The 13,226-nt window shown below is 44.9% G+C and overlaps 1 protein-coding gene across 1 annotated transcript in view; it reads left to right on the top strand.

Annotated features, from left to right (window-relative positions):
• FRAS1 (Fraser extracellular matrix complex subunit 1) overlaps positions 1–13,226 on the top strand; it is a 653,238-nt gene that overhangs the window by 321,796 nt on the left and 318,216 nt on the right. The gene's annotated exons all lie outside the window — the stretch shown is intronic.

The raw sequence follows: 13,226 nt of genomic DNA, 5'->3' as shown, positions 1-13,226 counted from the left end.
GCCCGTAAGGCACATCGGTGCCCGGGCTAGGTAAGCTCCTCGGAGGTTTTGGAGCCCTCCCTATTGAGCATTTGAAAGCAGGTCTCCCCCCTTCCTCTCTCCTCCCTCCTCCCTGGTCGGTACCTGAGGCTGCAAGGAGTATGGAGCGGTGTCCGGGGCACTGGCATCAGGATGTTGTGGGTGAGTGCTGCGCTGCCTCCTGGAGTTCTGTGGCGTGGACATTTCCGGCGCTGCGAGCTCCTCCTACTCAGCCGGCGCCAGGTACCGGAAACGGTGCGCACATTACCCGGCGGCAGCACTCGGAACCCTTGTGCAGGAGCTAAGGGGCAGGGGGACCGAAAAAGGCGGCGCGCACCGAAAGTGGAAACCGGATGCGCTCCTGGAGCACAGTACAGCAGTGCGCACCGGAAGTAAGGACCGGGTGCACGTGCAGTGTTCTGGCAGAGGCAGGATCAACCAGGTGAATGGTGGATTAAAAAGCGCGCACCGGAAGTGGTTGCCGGGTGCGCGCTTAGGATAGCGCAGGCGTCGCGCTGACAGCTGACAGACGCAGGATCAACCAGGTATTTGATTGCTTCACATGCAGCGGAAGTGGTGCAGGCACGATCAGCCAGGTAATCAATCAGGACAGGTGCGCACATGCACCTGATTAATGAAGCGACCAATAATAGCAGGATCAACCAGGTGATCCATTAAAAAAAAAAAAAAAAAAGAGAAGGATGTGAATCTATTTAGACAAACCAGTAGTGCTGCCCTGTGTCACTAAACCAGCCCAGGTTGAAGGTGACTACTCTTGTTACGTGGTAGTGGGTATGATGGAGAGCTTTTCACCAGAACATTTGATGCCACAGCAAGAGATGCAGGAGAGGCGGTTTCGCTCAAGTGAAAAAAGCCAGACCTGCCGTGGCAGCAGCAGAAGCCGCTCGGACAGCGTACGGATGGATCGCCATACCAAGGAGGGGTCCCTAGTCTCATTGGGAGACACGGAGAAAACCAGCCAACCTCCGGATCCAGTACCCGTACTTTGAAAGCGTCCGAGTGGTGAGTGAACTGCGAGAAAGTCCAGCACGCTAATGTCTGTTCTTTTCTCTTCTCTTATCTCTGTCTCTTCCCTCTTTTCTTACATACATCGGGGGGTGGAGTATAGGAGGTCCCCAAAAAGTATAAATCAAAGGCTAAAAACAAGGAATATCCCTTATGCAAAAAAGCGTTAAAACCATCCTGGAGTAAAAATCTGTGTCAGGATTGCATTAACAAGACGGTAGCGGAGGAGACACCCTCCTTTACAGAGAGTCTAAGGTCACTGATCCAATCAGAGGTCTGTAGGTCTGTAAAAGCATTGCAGACAGCTGACACAGATACCAGATCTAGGGACAGATCCAGCCCCTCAGTAGCATCCCAGAGGGATTCCTCGGAGTCAGAGGAGGACTCCGATACAGCCCACTGTTCAGATAGTAGCTCAGAGGAGGAGGATACATTTCCAGTGGAGGCTACGGATAAGCTTATAAAAGCTGTTCGCTCTACCATGGGGCTGGTAGATGAGAAGGCAAAAAAGACAGCCCAAGAACTTATGTTCATTGGTCTGCAGAAGAAAAAACGGAGGTCATTCCCTGTTAATGAGCAGCTACAAGAACTGATTAAAAGGGAATGGCAAAAACCGGAGAAAAGGTCCCAAATAACCACCTCCCTAAAGAGAAGATATCCTTTTGAAGAGGAGGCCTCCTCATCTTGGGATAGAGCCCCAAAGATTGATGTGGCAATTTCAAAAGTTGCCAGAAAATACTCCCTGCCATTCGAGGATCTAGGTTCTCTAAAAGAACCTCTGGATAGGAAGGTGGACAGTTCCCTGAAAACAGCATGGGAAGCCTCGGCAGGAGCACTAAGGCCAGCTATCGCAGCCACTTGTGTAGCCAGATCCCTAAAGAGCTGGATAGACAACCTGGAGGATCAGGTAGAACAATAAGTTCCCAGAGAGACTATCCTAGAGGCAATACCGGCCATGAGAGCAGCAGCAGTATTTCTAGCTGAAACATCAGCAGACTCAGCTAGACTGGCAGCAAAATCAGCAGCTTTAGCCAACACAGGACGCCGTGCCGTATGGCTTAAATGCTGGCCAGGAGATACTCAGCCAAAGATGAAGCTTTGCTCTTTGCCATGTGAGGGGAACTTCCTGTTTGGACTGGCATTAGACGAGGTGTTGGAGAAAGCCGGTGAAAAAAAGAAAAATATTCCAAAACAGCCATTTCAGCCCTTTCGGCGCTCCTTTCGGAGAGGCCAAAAATTCCGAAGGCAGCAGTATAGAGACCAAGACAGGAGCAACTTCGATAAGCGGTCCAGGGGAGGAAAAGGCCTCTATTTTGGCAAGTCCCCCAGGGACACCAAGAAACCCTCCCAGTGACGGTCCTTCTCAGGTGGGAGGGAGGCTCTCTCACTTCCTTCCAGCCTGGGAGAGGATCTCCTCCAGCGTATGGATCCGACAGATCATAGGATCAGGCCTAAAATTATAATTCCACCACTGGCCTCCAAGAAGGTACATGCAGACCCTGGTACAGTCCTCCCAAGAGAAACAAGACAGTCTGGAAGGAGAAGTAACATCACTCCTAGACAAGCACATCTTGGAAGAAGTTCCAATAGAGGAAAGGAGGGAAGGATTTTATTCCCCTCTTTTTCTCATAAAAAAAACGGACAATTCTTGGAGGACAATAATAAATTTAAAAGGCCTCAACAAATATCTAATAATTCCATCTTTCAAAATGGAAACCATAAAATCGGCGGTGAAACTTCTATATCCTCAGTGTTACATATCCGTCCTAGACCTCAAGGACACTTATTATCACGTCCCAATCAGACAACAAGATCGTCAGTTTCTCAGAGTGGCAGTTCAGATGGGGTCCCAGTTGCGTCACTTTCAGTACAGGGCTCTGCCCTTTGGGATAGTAACAGCCCCACGGGTATTTACAAAGCTGATTGCAGAGGTCACAGCACATCTCAGAGAAAAAGACACTCTGATAATACCATACTTAGACGACTTCCTGATAGTGGGGAAAAACTTTTCTCACTGTCAGGAGCAGGTCAGAATAGTGATGGACACTCTACAGACACTGGGATGGCAACTAAACCTCAAGAAATCCAAACTAGAGCCAGCAATGGTCCAGAATTTCCTGGGGATAACGGTAGACTCCGTGGCACAGGAGTGTCGCCTCCCAGAAGAAAAAGAGGAAAAAAATCAAACAAATGATTATGACAACATTAACAAAACCAGAGATGACTTTAAGAAGAGCCATGTCGGTATTGGGTCCCTAACCTCCTGCATACCGGCAGTAAAATGGGCCCAGTTCCATGCAAGAGAACTGCAATGGTGTGTGCTGCAGAACGACCTGGAACTTCATGGGCAGCTAGAGCAGAAGCTCATTCTCCCACTCTCTGTACTCCAATCACTCAGATGGTGGTTACAGATAGTCATCTCCGAGAGGAGTTCCCTGGACATACACAGCCTCCAAATTAATCACAACGGACGCCAGTCCATGGGGATGGGGAGCTCACTCAGACACACTATGGGTCCAAGACCCCTGGGCTCAAGAGGAGAAAAATCTATCCTCAAACGAGTGGGAACTCCAAGCAATAGAAAAGGCGCTAGAGAGATTACTTTCACACTTGACAGGGCATCATGTGAGAGTCCTATCGGACAACCGAACAGCGGTCGCATATGTGAACCACCAGGGGGGCACCCGTTCTCGGTAACTGATGCACATAACCAGAAGACTCTAGCCGAAAGGCATTTCCTTTCATTATCGGCCCTGCATATTCGAGGTGTGGACAATATAAAGGCAGACTTTTTAAGCAGGAACCACTTGAGGCAAGGGGAATGGTCCCTAATAAAGTCCATTTTTCAACGGATAGTGCACATGTGGGGAAGACCCAGTGTAGACCTCTTTGCCTCAAACGCCAACAAAAAAGTTCAAAAGTTCTGCTCCCTGAACCCAGCAGACAGGCCGTTGGCAGTAGACGCCTTCAGCATAGAATGGACGTCAGGACTCCTGTATGCCTTCCCACCGATATGTCTAATCCCAGCAGTTCTGAGGAAGATCAGGGAGGACAAGGCCAGGGTAATTGTGATAGCTCCCTTCTGGCCGAAAAGACCGTGGTTTTACTGGCTGAGAGTGATGTCAGTGACGGACCCATGGGTTCTCCCGGAAGACCAGGACCTTCTAACACTGGGTCCCTTCAACCACCCGCAGAATTCCGGGCTACATTTGACAGTCTGTCATTTGAACGGTCGTTATTAGAGAAAGAAGGGTTCTCAGCTGGTTTAATATCCACCTTGCTCAGTAGCAGAAAACCAGTAACGACCAAGATCTATGGGAGAATATGGAAGAAATTCCTCTCCAGCTCAGGGCCAATACGGGAAGGGGAGGTCCCGAAAGTGGCAATACTGGAGTTCCTGCAAAAGGGCTTAGATCTGGGTTTAGCTGTTAGTATCCTCAAAGTACACATTTCAGCCTTAGCAGCCTTATTTAACTGTGACCTGGCAAGCAATAGATGGGTGATGAGGTTTATCCGAGCCTGTAGTAGAGCTGACTCTGTTCCAACCCCTACTCCTCCACCATGGGATCTAAATTTAGTGTTGACCGCTTTGACAGAAAGCCCCTTTGAGCCGTTAAATACAACTTCAGATAAAGTACTAACATTAAAAACAGCTTTGTTAGTGGCACTAACATCGGCCCGTAGGGTTGGGGATTTACACGCGTTGTCAGCTGACCCCCCTAACACATAAATTATGGGCGATAGGGTTGTATTAAAATTAGATCCGACATATCTACCCAAAGTGGTATCGAGATTTCATAGGGCTCAGGATATAACCCTACCCTCTTTCTGTCCCAATCCTAGTAACAAGAAAGAGGAGAGACCCCATTGTCTAGATGTCAGGAGATGTATCCTACAGTATTTAGAGATGACAAAATCCTGGAGGAAACAGAGGGCTTTATTTGTTTCGTTCCAGGGGTCAAGGAAGGGCCTTAAAGCCTCAAAACAAACTATCGCTAGATGGGTGAGAGAGGCCATTATTCTAGCGTATAGTAGTGCAGGCAGGGTTATTCCACAGGGTCTGAAATCCCATTCCACGAGGGCCATGGCGACGTGGGCGGAGAGAGCAGATGCTACCATCGACCAAATCTGTAAGGCGGCCACTTGGTCCTCTCCGTCTACATTTTTTAAACATTATAGGCTAGACCTATCTGCTACCTCTGATCTCACATTTGGGAGAAGAGTGTTACAAGCAGTGATCCCTCCCTAGAAGAGAATACAAATCTCTGTAACTCTCTCGTGGTGCCGTCATGTATGATGGAAAAACACGGGTATTACATACCTGGTAATGTGTTTTTTCATGAGACATGATGGCACCCTTATATTCCCACCCTTTTGATCACGTCATTAGTTGGGTGCATTATTAGCATTATTTGTATTATACACTCCCTGGGGTATCGGTGAATAGAACCGTATAGGATGTATTATTTATGTGTGCACTAACCAGCGGAGTTCCTCTCGTACTCCGTAAAACAACTGATGTGGAGAGAGGAGCCGCCCCTTTTATCTTGAAGGTTTCCTGTCCTTGATGGGCGGATCCCCTCTCTCGTGGTGCCGTCATGTCTCATGAAAAAACACATTACCAGGTATGTAATACCCGTGTATCTACACTACTGAACCAGTATGCTCTACATCCGGATAAAAGACTGTTTTGATGAAGGTCCTGTTGTTAACCGAAAACGTTCTATAACGACATATTGTCTGGATGCATAATAAATAGTACTTTCTTTTTTCACCCCGAGTGCCAACTTTTTCTACATTACTTATTCTGCAATTGTTGAGCTTCACTATTATTTCATCTGCATTTCAGAATTTTTTTAATGGGATTTTTTTTTTACAAGTGGTTTTGATATTCTTTTTATTGTGTACCATATGCACATTTTTGGAAACCTATAGATCCATGTAGATAACATGAGGAAAAAGGGTGCCTTCCTCAGAACATGCTGGGTTTTGGAAATAAAAATGTGAACTCCAAAACACACCAGTGTCCTATATTTTTCAGTAGATTTATAATAACATTTATTTGAACAATAAAAATGTCTGCAAAAAAAAAAAAGCTGTGAAAAACTCCTAATTTCAACAAACTTTGCATAAATTGTTCAAGCAAGTATAAGACATTTTGTTTTTATCTTATCAGAGAAATATGCTTATATCTCTACTTATAAAGGTACCGTCACATTAAGCGACGCTGCAGCGATATAGACAACGATGCCGATCGCTGCAGCGTCGCTGTTTCGTCGTTGTGTGGTCGCTGGAGAGCTGTCACACAAACAGCTCTCCAACGACCAACGATGCCGAAGTCCCCGGGTAACCAGGGTAAACATCGGGTTACTAAGCGCAGGGCCGCACTTAGTAACCCGTTGTTTACCCTGGTTACCAGTGTAAATGTGAAAAAAAAAAAAACACTACATACTCACATTCCGGTGTCTGTCGGGTCCCCCGGCGTCCGCTTCCCTGCACTTTGCAAGCGCCGGCCCTAAAGCAGAGCGGTGACGTCACCGCTGTGCTCTGCTTTACGGCCGGCCGGCGCTGACACAGTGCAGGGAAGCGGACGCCGGGGGACCCGACAGACACCGGAATGTAAGTATGTAGTGTTTGGTTTTTTTTACATTTACTCTGGTAACCAGGGTAAATATCGGGTTACTAAGCGCGGCCCTGCGCTTAGTAACCCGATGTTTACCCTGGTTACCAGTGAAGACATCGCTGAATCCGCGTCACACACACCAATTCAGCGATGTCAGCGAGTGATCCAGCGACGAAATAAGGTGGTGGCCTTCTAGCTCCGACCAACGATGTCACAGCAGGATCCTGATCGCTGCTGCATGTCAAACACAACGATATCGCTATTCAGGACGCTGCAACGTCACGGATCGCTATCGTTATCGTTGTTAAGTTGTTCAGTGTGAAGGTACCTTAAAGCCCCCGTCACACTAAGCGAGGTCGCTAGCGAGATCGCTGCTGAGTCACAAGTTTTGTGACGCAACAGCGACCTCAGTAGCGATCTCGCTATGTTTGACACGTAGCAGCGACCAGGCCCGTGCTGTGAGATCGCTGGTCGTGTCGGAATGGCCTGGACCTTTTTTTGATCGTTGAGGTCCCGCTGGGTAGCACACATCGCTGTGTTTGACACCTTACCAATGACCTCGTTGACTACAACGTCACACAGGACGTCCCTCATCGAGGTCTGAATCGTCATAATAGCTGCCATGTGACATCGTTGTACAGGTCGCTACAGGTCGCCGCATCGCTGCTGCGTCGTTGGGAAGATCTCACTGTTTGACATCTCACCAGCAACCTCATAGCGACGCAGCAACGATCCCTGACAGGTCGTATCGTTGTCGGGATCGCTTTAGCGTCGCTAAGTGTAACGGGGCCTTAAGCCACTTTTTACCACCTCCTGATATCATCATTAGCTTAGAAGCACTGCAAGAAATAATTGTAAATCAACAAAATGGACTTACCAGCTCACTGAGAAATTAGATTACAGCTGCCTATTGGAGGCCAAAGGAAGAGGGTGGAGAAGACTGAGAGGCAAAAACACTTCACCTCCCCATGCAGCTGCTTTACCCCAAATGCTGGATTTGGTTTAAATAGCGACAGAAGAGTAGGGATCCCACATACAGTATCTGGGTGCTGTGTATGATAGACATCATTGCATCTAATCCCATCCCAGTAGCTAAGAGACAACGGGAAATTAGAGGGAGAACCTGCAGGTAAATAAATGCAGGATATAGAGCACATTATTGCATGAGACCGTAATATCCCTCATGTACACACGCGATATTTTATTATGACTAGGCACCTGAATTAACAGGATTCAAGGCTAGAATCGCATACACCGTGATTGTGTTTTGTTGTTTTTTTAGCCAAAAACAAGAGAGTATATAAAAGGGAGCAGTATTAGCCTCTCCTTTATAGTTCCTCTCCCATGTGCAATTCCAGCCTACTTTCCAGGAAAAACTATATATATAGGAGGGTTCAAGTTCAGAGGGTTTATTGCGTCATAAACCACATGGAAAAATAACAGCAAACAAAATAGCCTTAAGTTCAGGAAAAGAAAAACAAAGTGTCCAGTCCACCAGGCTCACTCTTGTAGCCTTAACACACTCAGGAGGGTTTCACCTCCACACATATCCCCTGTGTTAAGCATTTGCCTGTCTTATATAGAGCTAACCACAACCAGTAACCCATCACATGATTAGCCATGTGGTCTGACATCACCACAGGTCCTGAAGCAGATACAGTGGGGCAAAAAAGTATTTAGTCAGTCAGCAATAGTGCAAGTTCCACCACTTAAAAAGATGAGAGGTGTCTGTAATTTACATCATAGGTAGACCTCAACTATGGGAGACAAACAGACAAAAAAAATCCAGAAAATCACATTGTCTGTTTTTTTATCATTTTATTTGCATATTATGGTGGAAAATAAGTATTTGGTCAGAAACAAACAATCAAGATTTCTGGCTCTCACAGACCTGTAACTTCTTCTTTAAGAGTCTCCTCTTTCCTCCACTCATTACCTGTAGTAATGGCACCTGTTTAAACTTGTTATCAGTATAAAAAGACACCTGTGCACACCCTCAAACAGTCTGACTCCAAACTCCACTATGGTGAAGACCAAAGAGCTGTCAAAGGACACTAGAAACAAAATTGTAGCCCTGCACCAGGCTGGGAAGACTGAATTCTGCAATAGCCAACCAGCTTGGAGTGAAGAAATCAACAGTGGGAGCAATAATTAGAAAATGGAAGACATTCAAGACCACTGATAATCTCCCTCAATCTGGGGCTCCACGCAAAATCCCACCCCGTGGGGTCAGAATGATCACAAGAACGGTGAGCAAAAATCCCAGAACCACGCGGGGGGGCCTAGTGAATGAACTGCAGAGAGCTGGGACCAATGTAACAAGGCCTACCATAAGTAACACACTACGCCACCATGGACTCAGATCCTGCAGTGCCAGACGTGTCCCACTGCTTAAGCCAGTACATGTCCGGGCCCGTCTGAAGTTTGCTAGAGAGCATTTGGATGATCCAGAGGAGTTTTGGGAGAATGTCCTATGGTCTGATGAAACCAAACTGGAACTGTTTGGTAGAAACACAACTTGTCGTGTTTGGAGGAAAAAGAATACTGAGTTGCATCCATCAAACACCATACCTACTGTAAAGCATGGTGGTGGAAACATCATGCTTTGGGGCTGTTTCTCTGCAAAGGGGCCAGGACGACTGATCCGGGTACAAGAAAGAATGAATGGGGCCATGTATCGTGAGATTTTGAGTGCAAACCTCCTTCCATCAGCAAGGGCATTGAAGATGAAACGTGGCTGAGTCTTTCAACATGACAATGATCCAAAGCACACCACCAGGGCAATGAAGGAGTGGCTTCGTAAGAAGCATTTCAAGGTCCTGGAGTGGCCTAGCCAGTCTCCAGATCTCAACCCTATAGAAAACCTTTGGAGGGAGTTGAAAGTCCGTGTTGCCAAGCGAAAAGCCAAAAACATCACTGCTCTAGAGGAGATCTGCATGGAGGAATGGGCCAACATACCAACAACAGTGTGTGGCAACCTTGTGAAGACTTACAGAAAACGTTTGACCTCTGTCATTGCCAACAAAGGATATATTACAAAGTATTGAGATGAAATTTTGTTTCTGACCAAATACTTATTTTCCACCATAATATGCAAATAAAATGATAAAAAAACAGACAATGTGATTTTCTGGATTTTTTTTTCTCAGTTTGTCTCCCATAGTTGAGGTCTACCTATGATGTAAATTACAGACGCCTCTCATCTTTTTAAGTGGTGGAACTTGCACTATTGCTGACTGACTAAATACTTTTTTGCCCCACTGTATATATACATGGTCATATACAATAAAGAAATACACCGGGCTACATTACAGCAACAAGGCACTTATGTGGCACATACCTCCCGTCGACTACACACCCTTTAGCCATGCTACAATATATATATATATATACAGTCATATGAAAAAGTTTGGGCACCCCTATTAATCTTAAGCTTAATGTTTTATAAAAATGGTTTTTTTTGCAACAGCTATTTCAGTTTCATATATCTAATAACTGTTTGGACACAGTAATGTTTCTGCCTTGAAATGAGGTTTATTGTACTAACAGAAAATGTGCAATCTGCATTCAAACAAAATTTGACAGGTGCATAAGTATGGGCACCCTTATCATTTTCTTGTTTTAAATACTCCTACCTACTTTTTACTGACTTACTAAAGCACTTTTTTCGGTTTTGTAACCTCATTGAGTTTTGAACTTCATAGCTAGGTGTATGCAATCATGAGAAAAGCTACTTAAAGTGGCCACTTGCAAGTTGTTCTCCTGTTTGAATCTCCTCTGAAGAGTGGCATCATGGGCTCCTCAAAACAACTGTCAAATGATCTGAAAACAAAGATTATTCAACATAGTTGTTCAGGGGAAGGATACAAAAAGCTGTCTCAGAGATTTAACCTGTCAATTTCCACTGTGAGGAACATAGTAAGGAAATGGAAGAACACAGGTACAGTTCTTGTTAAGGCCAGAAGTGGCAGGCCAAGAAAAACATCAGAAAGGCAGAGAAGAAGAATGGTGAGATCAGTCAAGGACAATCCTCAGACCATCTCCAGAGAGCTGCAGCATCAACTTGCTGCAGATGGTGTCACTGTGCATCGGTCAACTATACAACGCACTGTGTTTTTTTGCCGCCATGTATAACGCCTTTTTGTATTACCAAACAACTCAATCTTGGTTTCATGAGTCCACAGGACCTTCTTCCAAAAAGAAATTGGCTTCTCCAAATGTGCTTTTGCATACCTCAGCCGACTCTGTTTGTGGCGTGCTTGCAGAAACGGCTTCTTTCGCATCACTCTCCCATACAGCTTCTCCTTGTGCAAAGTGCGTTGTATAGTTGACCGATGCACAGTGACACCATCTGCAGCAAGTTGATGCTGCAGATCTCTGGAGGTGGCTTGAGGATTGTCCTTGACTGATCTCACCATTCTTCTTCTCTGCCTTTCTGATGTTTTTCTTGGCCTGCCACTTCTGGCCTTAACAAGAACTGTACCTGTGTTCTTCCATTTCCTTACTATGTTCCTCACAGTGGAAATTGACAGGTTAAATCTCTGAGACAGCTTTTTGTATCCTTCCCCTGAACGACTATGTTGAATAATCTTTGTTTTCAGATCACTTGACAGTTGTTTTGAGGAGCCCATGATGCCGCTCTTCGGAGGAGATTCAAACAGGAGAACAACTTGCAAGTGGCCACTTTAAGTAGCTTTTCTCATGATTGCATACACCTAGCTATGAAGTTCAAAACTCAATGAGGTTACAAAACCAAAAAAAGTGCTTTAGTAAGTCAGTAAAAAGTAGGTAGGAGTATTTAAAACAAGAAAATGATAAGGGTGCCCATACTTATGCACCTGTCAAATTTTGTTTGAATGCAGATTGCACATTTTCTGTTAGTACAATAAACCTCATTTCAAGGCAGAAACATTACTGTGTCCAACAGTTATTAGATATATGAAACTGAAATAGCTGTTGCAAAAAAAAAAATTTTTTATAAAACATTAAGCTTAAGATTAATAGGGGTGCCCAAACTTTTTCATATGACTGTATATGTATGTATATGTATATATAATATATTTTATAAAACCTCCTTCTCACACCCCAGTGGGGGCGGTCTTTGTTGTCCTTTCTTGTTCTCGGGTTCTCTACCAGAGGCCTGGGAGTTTGAGGGTTCTGCACAGGATCTTAGTTGTTCCCAGCACTGCGCTTTTCTGGACAGAGAGCTCAGATGTTGCTCCTGGGATCTGTTGTAGCCATTCTTCCAACTTAGGGTTTACTGCTCCAAGTGCTCCTATCACCACTGGAATCACTGTTGCCTTCACCTTCCCCATCTTCTACAGTTCTCCTTTGAGGCCCTGGTATTTCTCCAGCTTCTCATATTCCTTCTTTCTGATGTTGCTGTCACTTGGCACTGCCACATCTATTATCATTGCTGTCTTCTGATCCTTGTCTACTATCACAATGTCTGGTTGGTTAGCCAACACCTGCTTATCTGTCTGGATCTTCAAGTCCCACAGGATTTTAGCCCTTTCATTCTCCTCCCACTTTTTACAGGGTCTCCCACCTGGTTTTAGGGGGACTTAGCCCATATGCTGTGCAGATGTTCCTGTATACAATTCTCGCTACTTGATTGTGGCTTTCGGTATACGCTGTTCCTGCTTGCATTTTGCATCTTGCCACTATGTGTTGGACAGTTTCTGAGGTTTCTTTGCATAGTCTGCACCTTTGGTCTTCTCTACTTAGTGCTTGCTCCTGTGCCGCTATGATTAGTGCCTCTGTGCTGTCTGAGTCCAGCTTTCTCCAGCCATTGGTAGGATTTCTCCATGTCAGCCACCTTCATTATCTGTCGATGGTACATCCCATGCACTGGCTTGTCTTGCCAATGGCGCTTCATGTTCCTGTTCTTCCTTCCAGATTTGTAGTTGTTGCTGCCTTAGACTTTCTCTCAGCATTTCATCTTTTGGTGCCATTTTTCTGATGTATTCCTTGATACTCCTTGTTTCATCTGTGATGGTGGCTTGGATGCTTCTCAAACCTTGACCACCCTCTTTTCTGTTGGTATACTATCTTTGGGTGTTAGACTCAGGGCGGAGACCTCCATGCATCGTGGGGAGCTTTCATGTCTTCACATCTGCAGACTCATATACGTGTGTGTGTGTGTGTGTATATATATATATATATATATATATATATATATATATATATATATATATATATATATATATATATATATATATATATATATATATATATTATAGTACAGACCAAAAGTTTGGACATACCTCATTTAAAGATTTTTCTGTATTTTCATGACTATGAAAATTATACACTCACACTGAAGGCATCAAAACTATGAATTTTTGAATTAACACATGTGGAATTATATACTTAACACAAAAGTGTGAAACAACTGAAATTATTATTATTATTATTATTATTATTATTATTTATTGTTATAGCGCCATTTATTCCATGGCGCTTTACAAGTGAGGAGGGGTATACATAATAAAAACAAGTACAATAATCTTGAACAATACAAGTCATAACTGGTACAGGAGGAGTGAGGACCCTGCCC

The sequence above is a fragment of the Ranitomeya variabilis genome, chromosome 1 (genome assembly GCF_051348905.1).
Source record: "Ranitomeya variabilis isolate aRanVar5 chromosome 1, aRanVar5.hap1, whole genome shotgun sequence".
NCBI classification, from domain to species: Eukaryota; Metazoa; Chordata; class Amphibia; order Anura; family Dendrobatidae; genus Ranitomeya; species Ranitomeya variabilis.
Note: the sequence above shows the minus strand (reverse complement) of the source record. Positions and strands in the feature narration are given on the sequence as shown.